At 48.8% G+C, this 18,868-nt stretch overlaps 1 protein-coding gene across 1 annotated transcript in view; it reads left to right on the forward strand.

Annotated features, from left to right (window-relative positions):
* The window catches only part of IL11 (interleukin 11), a 153,956-nt gene that overhangs the window by 15,395 nt on the left and 119,693 nt on the right, over positions 1-18,868 (forward strand). The window lies entirely within an intron of this gene.

Genomic DNA, 18,868 nt, shown 5'->3' on the forward strand with positions numbered 1-18,868 from the left:
GTTCATTCTGAAATGCCACATAGTTTCAAAGAAAAACATACACAGACCAACCAACCATCTGTGATACACCAGGACAGTACCAAATTTGGGCAACTATCCTGCTGGAGAATCAAGGGTATGTCTTGCCTTTAACTGTAACTTTGTTCTTTGTACACAGATACAGTTGACACAATAGTGAAAAAGGGGACAGACAAATTTCTGCTCCACCATTTCTTGTCGTTGAACACTGCAGGACTTTCAAGGACATTGAGATCATGTGATATTCTCAAGTCCCAAAACTGAACAGCAGGAAACAGATCAGTCACAACAGGAGCAAAGAAATAAAAAAATACACAGGCAAGTAGAATGTTTGTGTTTAGGTCACGGTGGGAAATTCATACCGTGGGTCCATTATACTGTGTGGAAGGTGTTGTGAAGACATGTTAATTTAGGGGACTGTAGAGGCATTGTACTATATTGGAGTTCTGGAAAGGCAGTTGTGGGGGGAAGGGTGTAGTGCCATCATGCTGTGTAGAAGGGACTGTGGGAGTATTGTATGTATTGTACTATCTGGAGAGCCATTTAGGGAATCATACTTTATGAAGGGGCACTGTGGGATTTATACTTTGTGTGGTGGGCACTACTCAGAATATGAAATTGGTATCATACTTTTGTGGAATACTAATGACCTACAACAGAAACAACATTTCTACGCGGGCACATATAAAATAATTGGCGAGGTTGAGGGGTATATCCAGGACTTTTAATAAAAAAAAAAATCACTAAGCACTAACAAGAAGGTAATAGCTTCCTATCTGCCTGTTGTGCTAGGCATCATTCTTCGCTGGCACAGAGTGGTCACAGATTGCTCCTGCCACCGATAAATTGGCTTCATCAATGGAGTGGAAGCTTCTTTTCTGCTCTGCTTTGTAGACAGGGCGGTACTGCCGACATCACACTGATTAACAGCCGGCTCTCCACTGCCTAAATAGGGGAGCCGAATATCAATCAGCATGACATTGGCAGTGATGCCTGTCTACAGAGCAAAGCGAATGAGAAGCCACCTCTCTGTAGTTGCGACATCAGCGGAATCTGCAGACTCACCAACAGTAAGTGGTCTGTGACCGTTCTGTACTAGTGAAGAATAGCACATAGCACAACAAGCAGGTAGGTGTCAACTTCTTGGCTCTAAATGCTTTGGCACATTTTTTTTTTTCTAAAGTCCCAGATATACCCTTTAAGGAAATGTGAGCATAAAACATAAACAGAAACAAAGGGGAGGAAAAGTATAATCCTAGCAATCATTCCAAGAATAAGAAAAAGGCATCCAGCTACATGGGACAATCGTTGTGAAGAAATGTAAAAACAGATAAGAATCTAGAGCATTTTTTGTTGAACAATGTCTATCTTTGGCCTCCTCCATAACCAGGACATTTGCCTGAAGACCTCCTGTATAACCTCCTGACTCAGAGTCTGATGACTTAAGAAATCTGTTATCAAGCTGTCTACCCCCTTCAGATGAACTGCAGACAAAAAGAGAAAATAGACTTCTGTGAGGGAGAAAATCCAAGATGAAATGGATATAGAAAAAAGATGATCTTGTCCATACCTTCCTCTCTATGTACGTTACTGCTGTGGCATAGTCTTATAGGATTTTCACATTTCTCCCCTCTAATTGCTCGAGGAATTTGAACAGGGACAGCAGAACTACTTGCAGTTCCTTGGGTTTCTGAAACTTACTTTCCAGGGAATAATCCCACACTTGCTATATGAAGAAAGATTAGGCTGCTCAAACTGTAAGGTTTATGATGTGATGGTAGTAATTTATTTATATTTTATTTTACTTGTTTATATAGCACCATTAAATTCCACAGCCCTTTACCGACATCATTATCACTGCCCTCATTGGAGCTCACAGTCTAAATGCCCTATCTGGACCTAAAATCCCTGTCTTTGGAGTGTAGGCGGAAACTGTAATATACTGGGGTAAACCCACACAAACACAGGGAGAACATGCTAAGTAATATCAATAGGATTGATATCCTAAGGGGTCCATATGGGTTCCATTTTATGTCAGACTTTAGACCAAAAATAAAAAAAGTCTGCATGCAGAAATTTTAATTCCATTCTAAAAACTGGAATAAACGGAACCCAAACATACACCATAATTATATCAATATATCAATGGGCCCTTTCCGCAGAACTGGCACCTCTCTAACCAAACCCCTAGACATCTGTCACCCCTCTTAACTTTAAGCTTCCTCCTAAACAGGAAGTGCCTACCAATGATATGCATGTGTGAAGCCCCACAGGTGTTGTGTCGGTGTCAGTGCGTTACCTTCAGGGACTCCACGTTGCTGGATCTCCGTCACTGGTAGGAAATCTTCGGTTTTGATCGTGACGCCACTCTCAGATTTGCGGTCAGTAGGGACCGCCACTGCAGGTTGAGGGTCGCCTGGGGCTGATGGTATGTGCAGTTAGATGTAGGAGCCTCCTGAGAGTGAGGCAAGCCCCAGGGCCCTGTGTAGGTTTGTAGTACCACAAGTCGCAGAATGACCACACAGGCAGGATGTCTTTCAGGGTTTTTACTCACTTCAGGTGGCAGGGTGAGTAACCCGGGCGTAGCTGAGATGAACCAGGTAGGAACCAGGTATCCTTCAGGCTGACTTTATGAGGGTGACTACTGACTCGCCTTCCTTAGCCCTTGGTGGTTTGGGGTGACCCCGACTTTGAGTCCCTATGGGGGTCACCCAGGGAAGATGCTGCAGCCTCTCTCCCCTTGTTGTTTGCCGTGTGCTTGTTCCCCGGACCAGGCCACTCCAGCCTCTTGCCTCCTATGACCTATGGGCCCTAACTGCGGTTACGTGGCTGCGGCTTTTGTGGTGATGTGGTGTGGGCTTTGAGAGCCCCACACCGGCAGGTTTAGCAGAAGAAAGCTGGATCTATCTTCGCTTCGGGATCTGCCGCCCGGTTGGGCCTGGTGCTCTCTAGCAGTCTCCTTACTTCCCACTCCGTGCACTCTCTAGCTGAAGCTGGCTTTCAGGCAGCACTCCTAGTTGACCGTTCTCCCCCGTCTGTAGCCACTGCGCGGGCGCTGTTAGACAGCAACAGCCCCACAGGTCTGCTCCTCACTGAGCCCTATGGAGTTCTGCCCTAACTGACTCACTGCCCCTCCTCTCCTGTTCTTGCCTACGCCACCTAACAACCAGACTCTCCACCACACCCCTTGAGAGGAGATGGAGGCTCTACCCCCTCCACTATTCCAGTGAAGGTGAAGGCTTGCCCCCTCCTGGGATCCCCAGGGGTCCTCTCATGGGTACATGTGTGAGACCTGATCACTATGCGCCTGTGTTCCACACCCCTGTCAGCCTTCTGGATTACCTGTGTTGTACTGTCCCCAGCATGGGTGCAGTACTCAGTGGTGCCTGACCAGGTCAGGGGCGCCACATTCCCCCTTAGTTATCACCAGCACGTCCTCGGGCTGCAAGACAACATTTTAAAATGCATAAAACATTAAAACATGTAAAACATTTTTAAAACCACCATGTATCAGAGATCACCACCCTCCACCCACAAGTCCGTTAACCCACCCAAAACCCTCTCAGGAGGCAGGTCACCGGTCCTTTTGGTAACCAGATCTGGGCCATCTACTTCCCCAGACCTTTCCTCCAATCTTCCTCTCCCGTTGGCCGCGACTTCAGCCACTTCTGGCAGGATGTAGAGGCGGCTTACATGGGCTGGTGGTTTCAGGGTATACCTGGCCTGGTGGATCCGCGCCGTCAGCCTCTTCTGGCAGGATGCCGAGGCGGCCTCCACAGTTGGTGCTGACCAGGTACCCTCTTTGTGGTGGTGAGCCAAGGCCCCATAAACAGGCGTGCTCTCTGGTCGCAGGTGAGCCAAGGCCCTATATACGGACGGGCCCCTCCTGGTTGCAGACGAGCCAAGCCCCTAAACAGGCTGGCCCTGGTGGTGGTGCCACTGGTGTAACTATTTACACTGCGAGAGTTTGTGGCTATAGCAAGTTCATAGCCTTAAAGTTTATTTCTCACAATAGTTTTTGTGGGCGCATTTCTTAAACGTTGCAAACAAAACTTGTCAAAACTTCAACTGGTAACTTGCTGTATTTCTTTACTTCTCTCTACTCTACTCCTCCGGTTCACCAGGGCGTGGGCATGTAGGGCACCGGCACCTGTGACTTTCTTGCTCTCCGTCGTCGTCCGTGGTTGTTTCATCTGTAGGATCTTTGTCTGTGGTTGTTTCATCTGTAGGTTCTTTATCTTTCCTTTCTTGGTCTTCGTCTGTTTCCTTTTCTGCATCTGTTTCTTTATCTCTGTCTTGTCTTTCTTGTCTTTCTTGTCTTTCTTGTCTTTCTTGTCTGGGACATGGTGCTACGTCTAAGGCATAGTAGCCCCTTTCTCCTTGATGCAAGGTGAACTGTACTAAGTCCCCAATTTTCAAATTTCTGCCTGAATGTCCTCTGGGCAGGTGGGCTTGAACATCTCTCCGATTTACAAATATGCCCTCTTTTATTCCTTTTACTACAATAAAGCCGTATCCGCTTTTCAAGTTGAAGTCCTCTACTATTCCTCTGTAAAGGGGTCCTCTAGCCTGGGCTTGGGACCTTCTTAGGCACCTTTTCTCCTCCAGGTCTCTGGCTGTGACCTCCCTCTGCTCTGGAGACTGTGGTGTTGGAGGACGCTTTGTTCTGCTGCGCCTTGTCTTGCGGGCTGGGTTCATGCCTGCAGGCTCCCAGGTGAGGTCTTTGGGCTGATCTTCGTCTGCTGACGGTGTCAAGTCTTCCTCCTCCCAGCGGGAATAGGGCAGCATCTCCGGCTCTGGGTAGGGGTCTGCTGCGGTTGGCGTCGGAGTCAGCCCTTCTGCTTCCGGGCCTCCTCTCCCCCTTAGTTCTTCTTGGCACTCCTTTGGTGGCAGTGCTGGGGATGGGCTTTCTTCAGCTGGTCTGGGCGGTGGACTCTCTGGCGCGGCTGCAGGGGTTGCCTGAATCTCCTTGGGGGTATGCGGAGGGAGCAGATACCGATCCACCATCTCTTGCGGGAACTGGGCCTCTAGGTCAGCCTTCAGCTTCCAGTATTCAGGGTCCTCTCCTATCAGGGTCTTCCTAGCAGGGACCTCTCTGGACTGGGGAGCGGTGTCTGCTCTGGCCTTGCAGGCCGGGGAAAATAGTGATGCAATCTCTTGGCGGGCCGCGCCCTGTATGGCGACGGCCTGGTCTTGGCGGGCCGCGCCTGGCATGGCAGCGGCCTGGTCTTGGCGGGCCGCGCCTGGCATGGCGGCGGCCTGGTCTTGGCGGGCCGCGCCTGGCATGGCGGCGGCCTGGTCTTGGCGGGCCGCGCCTGGCATGGCGGCGGCCTGGTCTTGGCGGGCCGCGCCCTGGCTGGCGGCGGCCTGGATCAGTGTCGCTGTTGCAGGGGGCTCTGTGCAGGCTGGGCTGGACGTCGCTGCAGCGATCGGAGCTTGGCGGGCCGCACCCGGCGGGGCTGCGGCCTGGTTCAGCATCTCACTTGCGGCGCGGACGAGTGTCGCTGCTGCGGTGGGGTCTTGGCGGACTGGGCTCAGCAGGGTGGCAGCCTGGGTCAGTGTCACACCTGCGGCACGGATCAGTATCGCAGTGGTAGTCGGACCTTTGCGGGCCAGGCGGGGCATGGCTGCGGCGGCCTGGATTTGGCGGGCCGCATCTAGCGTGGCTGCGGCCTGGTTCGGTGGCGCCGCGCCGGGCGCCTCTTCCGGGACCGCGGGCGTGGCAGCAGGGGTCGGGGCACTTGCGCTGGCCGGGGCATCACTCGACTCACCCATCTGTGGCAGCATCGGGGTCTGCGTCGTCGCCGCTCGGTCTGACATGCGTCGCGCGGCTCCCTCCTCGTAGGTCCGCACCGCCGCAGCCATCTCCAGGAGCTCCGTGCGTTCTTCCCTAAGCTGTCGCACAATCCCGGCCTCCAGCCGGTCGCAGAAGATGGCAAGCTCCCGGCACCACCAGGCAGCAGTGCCTGGTTCTGGGTATCCGCGTCTGGACTCCATTTCCTCTAGCACGCTACTGGCTTCTTCTCTGCTCCGCCGTCTCTGGACGCTTCCGCTTTCTTCATCAGCGAGGTCAGAACTCTGCAGGGGATCTCTGGGTAGCCACACCTCTTCGTGGGCGGTAACTTCTTCCAGCGCGGGCTGCTGTTGTTTTTCAGCGCGCTTTTCATGGTGGCAATATGGCGGCGCTTCCAATTTTTCAAGCGGACCGCCCAGGCACATGGTCACCTGTCTGAACAGGTCTAGTCCTTATCCTGTTCGTGACGCCAGATGTGAAGCCCCACAGGTGGTGTATCGGTGTCGGTGCGTTACCTTCAGGGACTCCACGTTGCTGGATCTCCGTCACTGGTAGGAAATCTTCTGTTTTGATCGTGACGCCACTCTCAGTATTGCGGCCAGTAGGGACCGCCACTGCAGGTTGAGGGTCGCCTGGGGCTGATGGTGTGTGCAGTTAGATGTAGTAGCCTCCTGAGAGTGAGGCAAGCCCCAGGGCCCTGTGTAGGTTTGTAGTACCACAAGTCGCAGAATGACCACACAGGCAGGATGTCTTTCAGGGTTTTTACTCACTTCAGGTGGCAGGGTGAGTAACCCGGGCGTAGCTGAGATGAACCAGGTAGGAACCAGGTATCCTTCAGGCTGACTTTATGAGGGTGACTACTGACTCGCCTTCCTTAGCCCTTGGTGGTTTGGGGTGACCCCGACTTTGAGTCCCTATGGGGGTCACCCAGGGAAGATGCTGCAGCCTCTCTCCCCTTGTTGTTTGCCGTGTGCTTGTTCCCCGGACCAGGCCACTCCAGCCTCTTGCCTCCTATGACCTATGGGCCCTAACTGCGGTTACGTGGCTGCGGCTTTTGTGGTGATGTGGTGTGGGCTTTGAGAGCCCCACACCGGCAGGTTTAGCAGAAGAAAGCTGGATCTATCTTCGCTTCGGGATCTGCCGCCCGGTTGGGCCTGGTGCTCTCTAGCAGTCTCCTTACTTCCCACTCCGTGCACTCTCTAGCTGAAGCTGGCTTTCAGGCAGCACTCCTAGTTGACCGTTCTCCCCCGTCTGTAGCCACTGCGCGGGCGCTGTTAGACAGCAACAGCCCCACAGGTCTGCTCCTCACTGAGCCCTATGGAGTTCTGCCCTAACTGACTCACTGCCCCTCCTCTCCTGTTCTTGCCTACGCCACCTAGCAACCAGACTCTCCACCACACCCCTTGAGAGGAGATGGAGGCTCTACCCCCTCCACTATTCCAGTGAAGGTGAAGGCTTGCCCCCTCCTGGGATCCCCAGGGGTCCTCTCATGGGTACATGTGTGAGACCTGATCACTATGCGCCTGTGTTCCACACCCCTGTCAGCCTTCTGGATTACCTGTGTTGTACTGTCCCCAGCATGGGTGCAGTACTCAGTGGTGCCTGACCAGGTCAGGGGCGCCACACATGCTAAAAGCTTCATATCACTCTAACATTTACCTAGCTAACATATTTCACTATACAGCATTAATACATTTACAACACTCAAGATATTTTATCAGATCTTTATCTTACCTGGCGTCAATGCTAGGTGGCAGTGGCCTCAGCTCTCCTATATCAAAACACCATATCTTACATATACCATACACTTAATTAAGACTTTTCTTAGGACCACAGGGAATAGAAAACCACGATGGGGGTGGAGGTAAATGCGACCACCTCCTTCACATATATGTGATCATCTGATTACTAGATTGAGGAATAGAGGGGAACTGTGACAGTGTGTGATGCAGCCTGTAGTCATACAGAGTGAATGCAGACTATTAATTTCAGCCTAGAAAGCCCTTTTAAGTCCATTAGCTTTCCTCAGCTATCTAACTGCTGTTATGGCTGCAATAAGAAATGAAGTGAGTATTGGAATGGTAGCCAAACCTCAAAGACTGAGCTCAGCATTTTTAATATGTAGTTTGTAAAGAATTTAAAAGTAATTAAAATTTTGTAATACATTTCTTCAAAGCTTCTAAAGAGCATGGTATATTCATAATTATTAAAAAAAAAAAAAAACAGAAAAACCTTCTGGGTTTTTTTTCGTGTACATAGAACTTTTTGATCACTTTTAATTACAATGTTCACTGTTTAGCATATTGACATGTTAACTTTTGCTCTACAAGTCAATATAATATATTGATTTTATATAGAAGTGCTTGCTGGGCAAGTCAGTTGTCACTTCTCAACTTAAGTCTATGAGAGCAAAAAAGAGGCTCACATAGGCTTAAATTAAGAACTTGTGACCAGGGGCGTACATAGAAATCATAAGGTCCCATAGTAAAAGCTCTAAAGGCCCAGTCACACTAAACAACTTACCAGCGATCCCAACAACGATACAACCTGGTAGGGATCGCTGGTAAGTTGCTAGGAGGTCGCTGGTGAGATGTCACACTTAGCGACGCTCCAGCGATCCCACCAGCATCCTGACCTGGCAGGGATCGCTGGAGCGTCGCTACATGGGTTGCTGGTGAGCTGTCACACAGGCAGATCTCACCAGCAACCAGTGACCAGCCCCCAGCCAGCAGCGACGCGTGGAAGCGATGCTGCGCTTGGTAACTAAGGTAAATATCGGGTAACCAACCCGATATTTACCTTGGTTAATTACCCGATGTGTAAGAGCAAGAGTAAGAGTGTGTGCAGAGAGCAGGGAGCCGGCACTGACAGCGTGAGAGCGGCGGACGCTGGTAACGAAGGTAAATATCGGGTAACCAAGGTAAGGGCTTATTGGTTACCCGATGTTTACCGTGGTTACCAGCGTCCACAGAAGCCGGCTCCTGCTGCCTGCACATTTAGTTCTTGCTCTGTCGCTGTCACACACAGCGATGTGTGCTTCACAGCGGGAGAGCAACAACTAAAAAATGGTCCAGGACATTCAGCAACAACCAGCGACCTCACAGCAGGGGCCAGCTTGTTGCTGGATGTCACACACAGCAACATCGCAAGCAACATCGCTGCTACGTCACAAAAGTTGTTCCTTAGCAGCGATGTTGCTAGCGATTTTGCTTAGTGTGACGTGGCCTTAATTGCCCAACCCCTCCCCTTAAAAATATATATATATTTTATATTTGGCTGGGTCACATAATAGCATGTGTCACATAAATGCATATGATTGATTGCTCTCAGTGAAAGAAACAAAATTATAATCTTCTTCTTCTGATAACTTTAAATGGCTAACTAAAATAAAATAAATGATGTTACAAAGCAAGCTTTTGAGACTTCTCAGGTCTCTTCACCAGGCATGGTATAACAAAATATCCAAAGAGACACAAATATATACACAAACAGAGCACATAAATCACACATGTACATCAGTTGTACATATGTAATTTTTTTGAGGAAGGAGATATGATCTCTGAATCATGTAATAAATCATGATTTAACCATTATTACTGACCATCTTCTTTCTACAGGAATCCACTTCTATTTTATCTTTTGATGCCAACTGTATAATTACTTGCATACATTATAATAACCCTCACATAGCCCTCCATAAAGTATAAAGGCTCCCTCATTGCCCTCCAAATATTATAATGGCCCCACATAACCGTCCAAATAGTATAATGGCCTCCACGTAGCCCTCCAAATATTATAATGGCCCCGACATAGCCTTCCATATAGTATAATGGGCCCCACATTGCCTTCCATATAGTATAATGCACCCACTTTAGAACTTCATATGGTATAATGAGCCACACATTGTCCTCCATATACCGTATTTTTCGGACTATAAGACGCACTGGACCATAAGACGCACCCTGGTTTTAGAGAAAATAGGAAAATAAAATTTTAACCACAAAATGTGGTCATGACACACTGTTATGGGGCGAGGATCTGCTGCTGACACTGTTATGGGGGTAATGTCCCCAAATTCTCTACTAAGGTACCCCATCCTAGTAATGATCCTCCTACCTTGTATATGATCCTGCTCATAAACCCCCATCCTGCTCATATACCCCCATCCATCCTGCTCATATACCCCCATCCATCCTGCTCATATATACCCCCATCCATCCTGCTCCTATACCCCCATCCTACTATATGCCCCCATCCATCCTGCTCATATACCCCATCCATCCTGCTCATATACCCCCATCCTGCTATATGCCCCCATCCATCCTGCTCATATACCCCCATCCTGCTCATATACCCCCATCCATCCTGCTCATATACCCCCATTCATCCTGCTCATATACCCCCATCCTGCTCATATACCCCCCATCCTGCTCATATAACCCCATTCATCCTGCTCATAATATACCCCCATCCATCCTGCTCATAATATACCCCCATCCATCCTGCTCATAATATACCCCCATCCTGGTATATGGCCTGTATCCTGTGGCACAGAAAAAAAATAAACGTTTATACTCACCTTACCTCACTCCCTGCAGCACCAATCAGCTTCCTCTCTGTCTCAGCTGCAGCACCGCTGTGTGGAGCCGTCACCGTTGTCTGCAGCATCGCGATGTCTTCCTGTCTGTGCCGGTGGTCAGCTGATCTGTGTGGACACTAGCAGCGCACACAGCGATGACGTCATCGCTGTGCACACCGCTCACTACACAGATCAGCTGACTGGCACAGACAGGAAGACGCGATGCTGCAGGGGGACGGCTCCACACACAGTGATGGGTGAGTACACTGATTCACTGCACCCCGCGCTGATGATGATGCGCGGGGTGCAGTGAACACAGCCACACATGATCACTCCAGGCTGTAGTTGCCAGGGGTGATCATGCGGGCTGTTAATTATGCCACCCCCCCACCCATCCTCCCGCCCACCTGCCAGTGCCGGCTTCAGCGCTGAGATGATGGGCGGGAGGATGGGCGTGCATAAGTAATGAGCGGGCCCACTTGGTCATGGCAGGCTGCTGCAGCCTGCTCGTGCCCCCGGTGACCCGCTCCACCGCAGCACCCTCATTCCCTGCAGCCCTACATTCAGACCATCAGACCATAAGACGCACCTCCCACTTTCCCCCAACATTTGGGAGAAAAAAAAGTGCGTCTTATGGTCCGAAAAATACGGTAGTATAATGCTTTCCCCACAGTCCTCCATATAATATAATGCACAATCCATATTAATCCATATATTATAATGCACCCCGCATAATCTTCCATATAGTATAATGCACGCCTATAGTCCTCCATATATTATAATGCACCCTCCATAATTTATCATATAACATATAATGTACTGCAACCTCCATAGCCCTCGTTATACAAGGCACCTCATAGTCATTCATATATTATAATGCAACCCTTAGGGGTACTTTGCACACTATGACATCGCAGGTGCGATGTCGGTGGGGTCAAATTGAAAGTGACGCACTTCCGGCATCGCAGGCGACATCGTAGTGTGTAAAGCCTAGATGATACGATTAACGAGCGCAAAAGCGTCGTAATCGTATCATCGGTATAGCGTCGGCGTAATCCATAATTACGCTGACGCGACGGTCCGATGTTGTTCCTCGCTCCTGCGGCAGCACACATCGCTGTGTATGAAGCCTCAAGAGCGAGGAACATCTCCTACCGGCGTCACCGCGGCTCCCGTAGAATATGCGGAAGGAAGGAGGTGGGCGGGATGTTTACATGCCGCTCATCTCCGCCCCTCCGCTCCTATTGGCTGCCTGCCGTGTGACGTCGCAGTGACGCCACACGACCCGCCCCCTTAATAAGGAGGCGGGTCGCTGGCCAGAGCGACATCGCAGGACAGGTGAGTCCATGTGAAGCTGCCGTAGCGATAATGTTCGCTACAGCAGCTATCACAAGGATATCGCTGCTGCGACAGGGGCGGGGACTATCGCACTCGGCATCGCAGCATCGGCTTGCGATGTCGTAGTGTGCAAAGTACCGCTTTGTCTTCCAAATAGTTTAATGCACCCCATTGTCCTCCATATAATATAATGCACCCCCCCATAATTCTCTATATAGTATAATGTACAGACCATAGACCTCCAGCGGGAGCTGTTAGAGCTCTGACGTAGCAAGAAAATGATGAAGGAGGGAGTAGACAGCGGAGTGGTCCCTATTTTATACTTTTTCAACTGCATGGGCATCTGTGATGCCCATACAGTTTAAAGAGTGATGACAAGCTTGGGTCCCCTCAAAGCGGCTGCGTGGCCTGCCACCATTAGCAATACGCCATTGCTTAGTTCTGACCTTTAGCTCTGACATCTGGTCAGTCAGAAGCTGCGGTCATAAGATGGTGCAGTTTAAGGTCTAAGACACACGGCATGAAAATTGGCCCGAGTGGAGTGTGATAAAACATCGCATTCCACTCGGACCAATATTAGCCTATGTGTCAGCACCCATGAGCGATTATTTTCTCGGCCCCTATTGGACCGAGAAAACAATCGCAGCATGATGCGATTGTAATGCGAGACTCTTTCTCTCGCACCCTTTCAAGTCTATGGGGCGATAGAAAGATCGCACTGCACGGTGTACACCGGTGTACTGCGAGTGCAGTGCAAGAATGACAATAGCCGGCTACGGAGGAGAGAGGGAGATAAATCCCTACCTCCCCTCCACAGCGCCAGCCCGCCCCTCCTCAGCACTGGCACGCCCCTCCTCAGTGCCGGCCCGTCCCCCGCAGCTGTGGTCCGATCACATGATTGAACCTCAGCCGCAGTGACACCCGCATGACACTCGGCTCCTGCTGTGATGCCAGCGTGAGCCGAGTGTCATGCGAGGATCGCATTAGTTCCCGTGTGGCCCCAGCCTAAGAGGAGAAATGGAGAAGAGAGAATGATAGGGACTAATAAGATAAATGTAAGAACCTCAGTTCACATCAGGATTAAGACATGTATCAGAATTTTGTCTATATTTCTGGTGGCTGAATTTTATGGCTGGTATAGCGCAGTATGCTATAAACACAAGCTATGCAGCTATTGCAAACAAAGTTTTACTTTATTAGCTTACAAAATGTATGGATGCTGGATACCTTCAATTTTTTCTACCATATTAAGAAAATCACTTATTTCATGGGAAATATGGGCTGCATGGTTGCTCAGTTGAAAGCACTTTTGGACAATTTCACTTGGACTGTACAGTATATTCTCAATCTAATTAAATGCAATACCTACAGTATGTCTCAAAAGTGAATACACCCCTCACATTTTTGTAAATAATTTATTATATCTTTTCATAGGACAACACTGAAGATATGATACTTTGATTAGAGATGAGCGAGTACCGTAATATTCGTAATCGCTATAGTTTTAACGAGTACTTTGTAATATTCGTGTATTCGTTACGACTAGCGAGTACAATGCAAGCCAATCGGAAATACGAGTAATTTTCTGCTGGACCCAACAAAAAGGTCTGGGGGCCTGAGGAAAAAGCTGAAATGGATGGGAAAGTGATAAAACTGAATGGGGAGAGCCTGGAGAATATGCCTGCATGCATTTCTGACTCACATATGGTTTCTGGGAATGAGGATGTCACAGTATTATGCCACTTTTACAGATGCACAAAAACATCTACCAAACCTCAGCTAAATTGCATTTTCCAGGCCAAAAGTTTTTCCTGCGTAATCGCTAGTATATAAGGCTAAATAAACCAGGGAAGAAAAAAAATCCCTTTTAGCGTTTCTTCGCAGGTAGTGTTTTGGCTTCTTTTTTACTTTTACAATTGAAAGGGCCCTGACATACATTTTGTAGGTCCCTCTGTCATACATAATTTCTAGTTAGCTATTCCCCAGCACTTTACAAGGCCAGCTACAAAGTGCCTGTTGGTATGCTGATCTTTGACCTGAGGGGCCTCAAGTGGTCCTGTAAAATACATTTGGAGGGACTGCTGTTACTTATACATTTAGGCGGTCCCTCTCTCATTGAGACTCAGATACTGGAATACATACTCCATAGGAGTTTACAATGTGCCCATTGTGGCAGTGGGCTTTACCCTCCTCCTCCACCATGTCATTCTGCGACTGTCAATTACAGTTTTCAGAAGGCTTGCAGGTGTCAGGAAAGCTGATTTTGGTAAGGGCCCTGATGTGGCCCAGTAACATACATTTGGGAGGGACTGCTCTTACTTATACATTTGACTGGTCCCTCCCTCATTGAGACTCAGATGGTGGAATACATATTCCATAGCAGTTTACAATGTGCCCATTGTGAAATTGGGCTTTACCCTCCTCCTCAAATTTCCCGGTCTGGAACGTAAACGTGTGTGTCAGCCAGAACAGCGAGATCAGATTCTGTCTTGGATGGCAGACAACAAGGTATCTTTGCATTTCTCAAGCAGCAACAAATCTTCCACGATCACACAGTGTACTGTGGATTCACGGAAGGCTCGCCCATCCAATCCTTAACCTGGTCCTCCTTCCTCCCACTATCATCAGTCACAGGAGACATATGACCCCAAGCTTGGCCACTCTGTTGATCTGTTTGTATGTATCCTTTCGTTGGCTCTGGCCTCTGACCATGCAGGATTGAACAGGGACATAAGGAGGTGGCGTGCATTGATGAGACAAATATTTGAGGACCTAAGGCCAGAAAAAAAGCCACTGGTGCTCTCTAAATACCTCAACATAGAGCCATGAATGTCTAAACCTCTGGCAACAAAAGTCAATACACCCCTAAGTGAAAATGGCCCAATTAGCCATTCTCCCTCCCTGGTGTCATGTCACTCATTGGCTACATGCGCACACTGCAGTTTTTTCTGCACACAAACTGCAACCAAAACTGCACCCAAACTGCAACCAAAACTGCACACTGTCAGAGAGAGCCTGGAAATGTCCCAAAAAACGCTTGTAATGTAGGTGCGTTTTTGGTGTGTTTTTGGTGCGTTTTTGTCATTTCGTTTTTTTAAAGGAGAAACAAAATATGATAGGAAAAAATAATGGATAGATAGCTACAATAGATGATAGAAAAAATAGAAAGAATAGCTAGATGGATAGATAGATAATAAGAACATGTAGATTAAATAAGAAAGAACAGAAAGAATACATAGTCTGTCGCTCCACAGCTGGAGTCTTCCAGCTTTCACAGCAAACCACCCGAGTGACTGAAGTGAGCAGCGCGATCGGCGGTGTCGTCACTCAGGTGTTTGATGTCACAGCTCGAGTCCTCCACCGCTGATAGAGCGACTCTCTTCAGTGCTGTACAATTTAGACACGCCCACTGGCAGCTGTGATTGGTTGCAGTCAGACAGCTGTCACTCAGCATTGGGGCTCGTCTGACTGCAACCAATCACAGACAGAGGGAGGAGTTAATATGTATGAGGCTAATGAGCGGGTCGGTAAGAAGATGAGAGGTGGGGGAGCAGTGTGACAGCTGGTGATCGGTAAGTATGTACTGCTTGGGGAGAAAGAGAGAGAGCGCAAGAGAGACCGAGACACTGACACGGGCACCGACAATGACACAGCACCGACACTCACGGACACCACACTGACACAGCACTGACATTGACACGGGCACGACACTGATACAGGCACCGACACACGGACATGACACACGGACACCGGCATGTCAAAATCACTCCAGCATTGAGTTTGTCATTCTGGAACTAAGTTGGTGAGCTGCTTTTTTGTTGACAAAAACGCAGGTAATAGGCATGCACAATACATGCCAAACGCACCAAATGTTGACAAAAATGCAAGAAAGAATGAACATGCTGCATCTTTTTTGTCACAAACTTTTGACAAAAAAACCCGCTGACAACCTGCAATGTGTGCATAGCAAATATGACTTCTCATAGACTTTGCTGGGAAGTCAGAAGTCAGAAAGTTCTGACAACAAAACTGCACAAAAAAAGCGGCAAAAACGTGACAAAAAACGCACCGTGCGCATGTAGCCTTGCAAGGTCTCAGATGTGAATGGGGAGAAGATGTGTTAAATTTGGTGTTATCGCTCACACACTTACATACTGATCATTGAAAGTTTAACATGGCACCTCATAGCAAAGAATTCTCTGGGGATCTGAAAAAAAGAATTGTTGATGTATTTAAAGATGGCCTAGGCTATAAAAAGATTGCCAACCGAGCTGCAGCATGGTGGCCAAGGCCATACAGCAGTTTAACAAGACAGGGTCTACTCAAATCAGGCCTCATCATTGTCCACCAAAGAAATTGAGTGCACATGCTCAGCATCATATTCAGAGGTTGTCCTTTCAAAATAGACATATGTGTGCTGCCAGCATAGCTGCACAGATTAAAGGAGTGAAGGTTAGCCTGTCAGTGCTCAGACTATACGCCGCCCACTGCATCACATTGGTCTGCATGGTTGTCATCCAAGAAACAAGCCTCTTTTATAGATGATGCATTATAAAGACCACAAACAGTTTACTGAAGACAAGCAGAGTATGGATTACTGCGACCATGTCCTGTGGTCTGGTGAGAAAGACGTAAACTTATTTGGTTCAGATGGTGTCAAACGTGTGTTGTGACAAACAGCTGAGAAGTACAAAGACAAGTGTGTCTTGCCTACAGTCAAGCATGGTGGTGGGAGTGTTATCATTTGGGGTTACATAAGTGCTGCCTGCTGTGGAGTTCTTCAGTTTATTGAGCGAACCATGAATGCCAACATGTACTGTGACATACTGAAGCAGAGCATGATCTCCTCCCTTCGGAAACTGAGATGCTGGGCAGTACAACTAAGAAATTTAAGGTAATGCTTGCAAATAGTGGCCACACAAAATGTTGACACTTTGGGCACAATTTGGCTACTTTCATTTAACAGTTGTGACATTGCACAAAGTTCACACACTGTTTAATGAGGTTTATTCACATGGCTTGCTTCATAGAGGTAGCACAGGAAAAACTTTAATTTAAAAGTCAGTGAACAGCAGCTCTCTCAGAGGCTCCCTCTGACATACTGTCAAACAGACTAACTTCATCTTAACAGGTGATCCACATCTATGGGCGGAGGTATGTGGATGGCCAGACCTGCCCAGCTCTCCAGCCATCCGTACAATCTGACCCTGATATGCTCTAATAATGCGGGCTTCACACGGTACAATCTATCGTGCGATTGCACGAGTGATCGTACCCGCCCCCGTCGTTTGTGCATTACGGGCAATTAGTTGCCCGTGGTGCACAAAGTCGTTAACCCCCCAGTCACACGTACTTACCTCCCGGGTGACGTCGCTGTGAGCGGCGAACATCCACTTCCTGAAGGGGGAGGGACGTTCGGCGTCACACGGCAGCTGGCCAATAGAAGCGGAGGTGCTGAGATGAGCGTGACATAAACATCCTGCCCAGCTCCTTGTCGGCGGGATGCAGGTAAGTTGTGTTCGTCGTTCCCGGGGTGTCACACGGAGCGATGTGTGCTGCCACGGGAACGATGAACAACCTGACAGACGATTTTTTAAAAGTGAGCGATGTGTCAACGATGAACGAGAAGGTGAGTATTTCTGCTCGTTCACCGCTGTCACACGCTACGATATATCAGACGATGCCGGATGTGCGTCACTACCGACGTGACCCCGACGACACATCGCCCGATATATCGTACCATGTGACGCCCGCATAAGAGTTGTGGCAGGAGCCCTCTTCACGTTAACACAGCTCCCTGGCTCCCACATGGGTAATGGCGATCAGTGTAACTTTGGATCTTTAATCAGCACTGCTTTGACTTTGTGAACACGAACGGGGATTATAACAGGAACATCTATGCATATGTACTGTATATTGAGACACTGCTCTGCTAAGTGATTGCTAATCTGTTCTGTATCTACATGACATGTTTTGTACGCAATGTATGCATATGTATATTGAGACACTCCTCTGCTAAACAATTGCTGACCTTGCATACAATGTATGCATATGCATATGTATATTGAGACACTGCTCTGTTAAGGCCCCGTCACACTAAGCAACATCGCTAGCAACATCGCTGCTAACGAACAACTTTTGTGACGTAGCAGCGATGTTGCTAGCGATGTTGCTGTGTGTGACATCCAGCAACAACCTGGCCTCTGCTGTGAGGTCGTTGGTTGTTGCTGAATGTCCTGGGCCATTTTTTAGTTGTTGCTGTCCCGCTGTGAAGCACAGATCGCTGTGTGTGACAGCGAGACAGCAACAACTAAATGTGCAGGCAGCAGGGAGCCAGCTTCTGCGGAGGCTGGTAACCACGGTAAACATCGGGTAACCAATAAGCCCTTACCTTGGTTACCCGATATTTACCTTCGTTACCAGCGTCCGCCGCTCTCACTGTCAGTGCTGGCTCCTGCTCTGTACACATGTAGCTGCAGGACACATCGGGTTAATTAACCCGATGTGTGCTGTAGCTAGGAGAGCAGGGAGCCAGCGCTAAGCGGTGTGCGCTGCTCCCTGCTCTGTGCACATGTAGCTGCAGCACACATCGGGTAATTAACCCGATGTGTGCTGTAACTAGGAGAGCAGGGAGCCAGCGCTAAGCGGTGTGCGCTGCTCCCTGCTCTCTGTACGTGTAGCTGCGTGCGCTGGTAACCAAGGTAAATATCGGGTTGGTTACCCGATATTTACCTTACTTAGCAAGCGCAGCATCTTCCACGCGGCGCTGGGGGCTGGTCACTGGTTGTTGGTGAGCTCACCAGCAACTCGTGTAGCGACGCTCCAGCGATCCCTGCCAGGTCAGATTGCTGGTGGGATCGCTGGAGCGTCGCAGTGTGACATCTCACCAGCAACCTCCTAGCAACTTACCAGCGATCCCTATCGTTGTTGGGATCGCTGGTAAGTTGTTTAGTGTGACTGGACCTTTAAACGATTGCTGATTTTGTATGCATATGCATATGTATATTGAGACACTGCTCTGCTAAACGACTGCTGATTTGTCCTGTATCTGCATAGCATGTTTTGTACACAATTTATATTATGTAATTTCCTATGCACGTACTTCATGCACTTTAAATAATTTCTGCGCTCCCATTTAG

This window comes from Anomaloglossus baeobatrachus, chromosome 11, assembly GCF_048569485.1.
Source record: "Anomaloglossus baeobatrachus isolate aAnoBae1 chromosome 11, aAnoBae1.hap1, whole genome shotgun sequence".
Lineage (NCBI taxonomy): Eukaryota > Metazoa > Chordata > Amphibia > Anura > Aromobatidae > Anomaloglossus > Anomaloglossus baeobatrachus.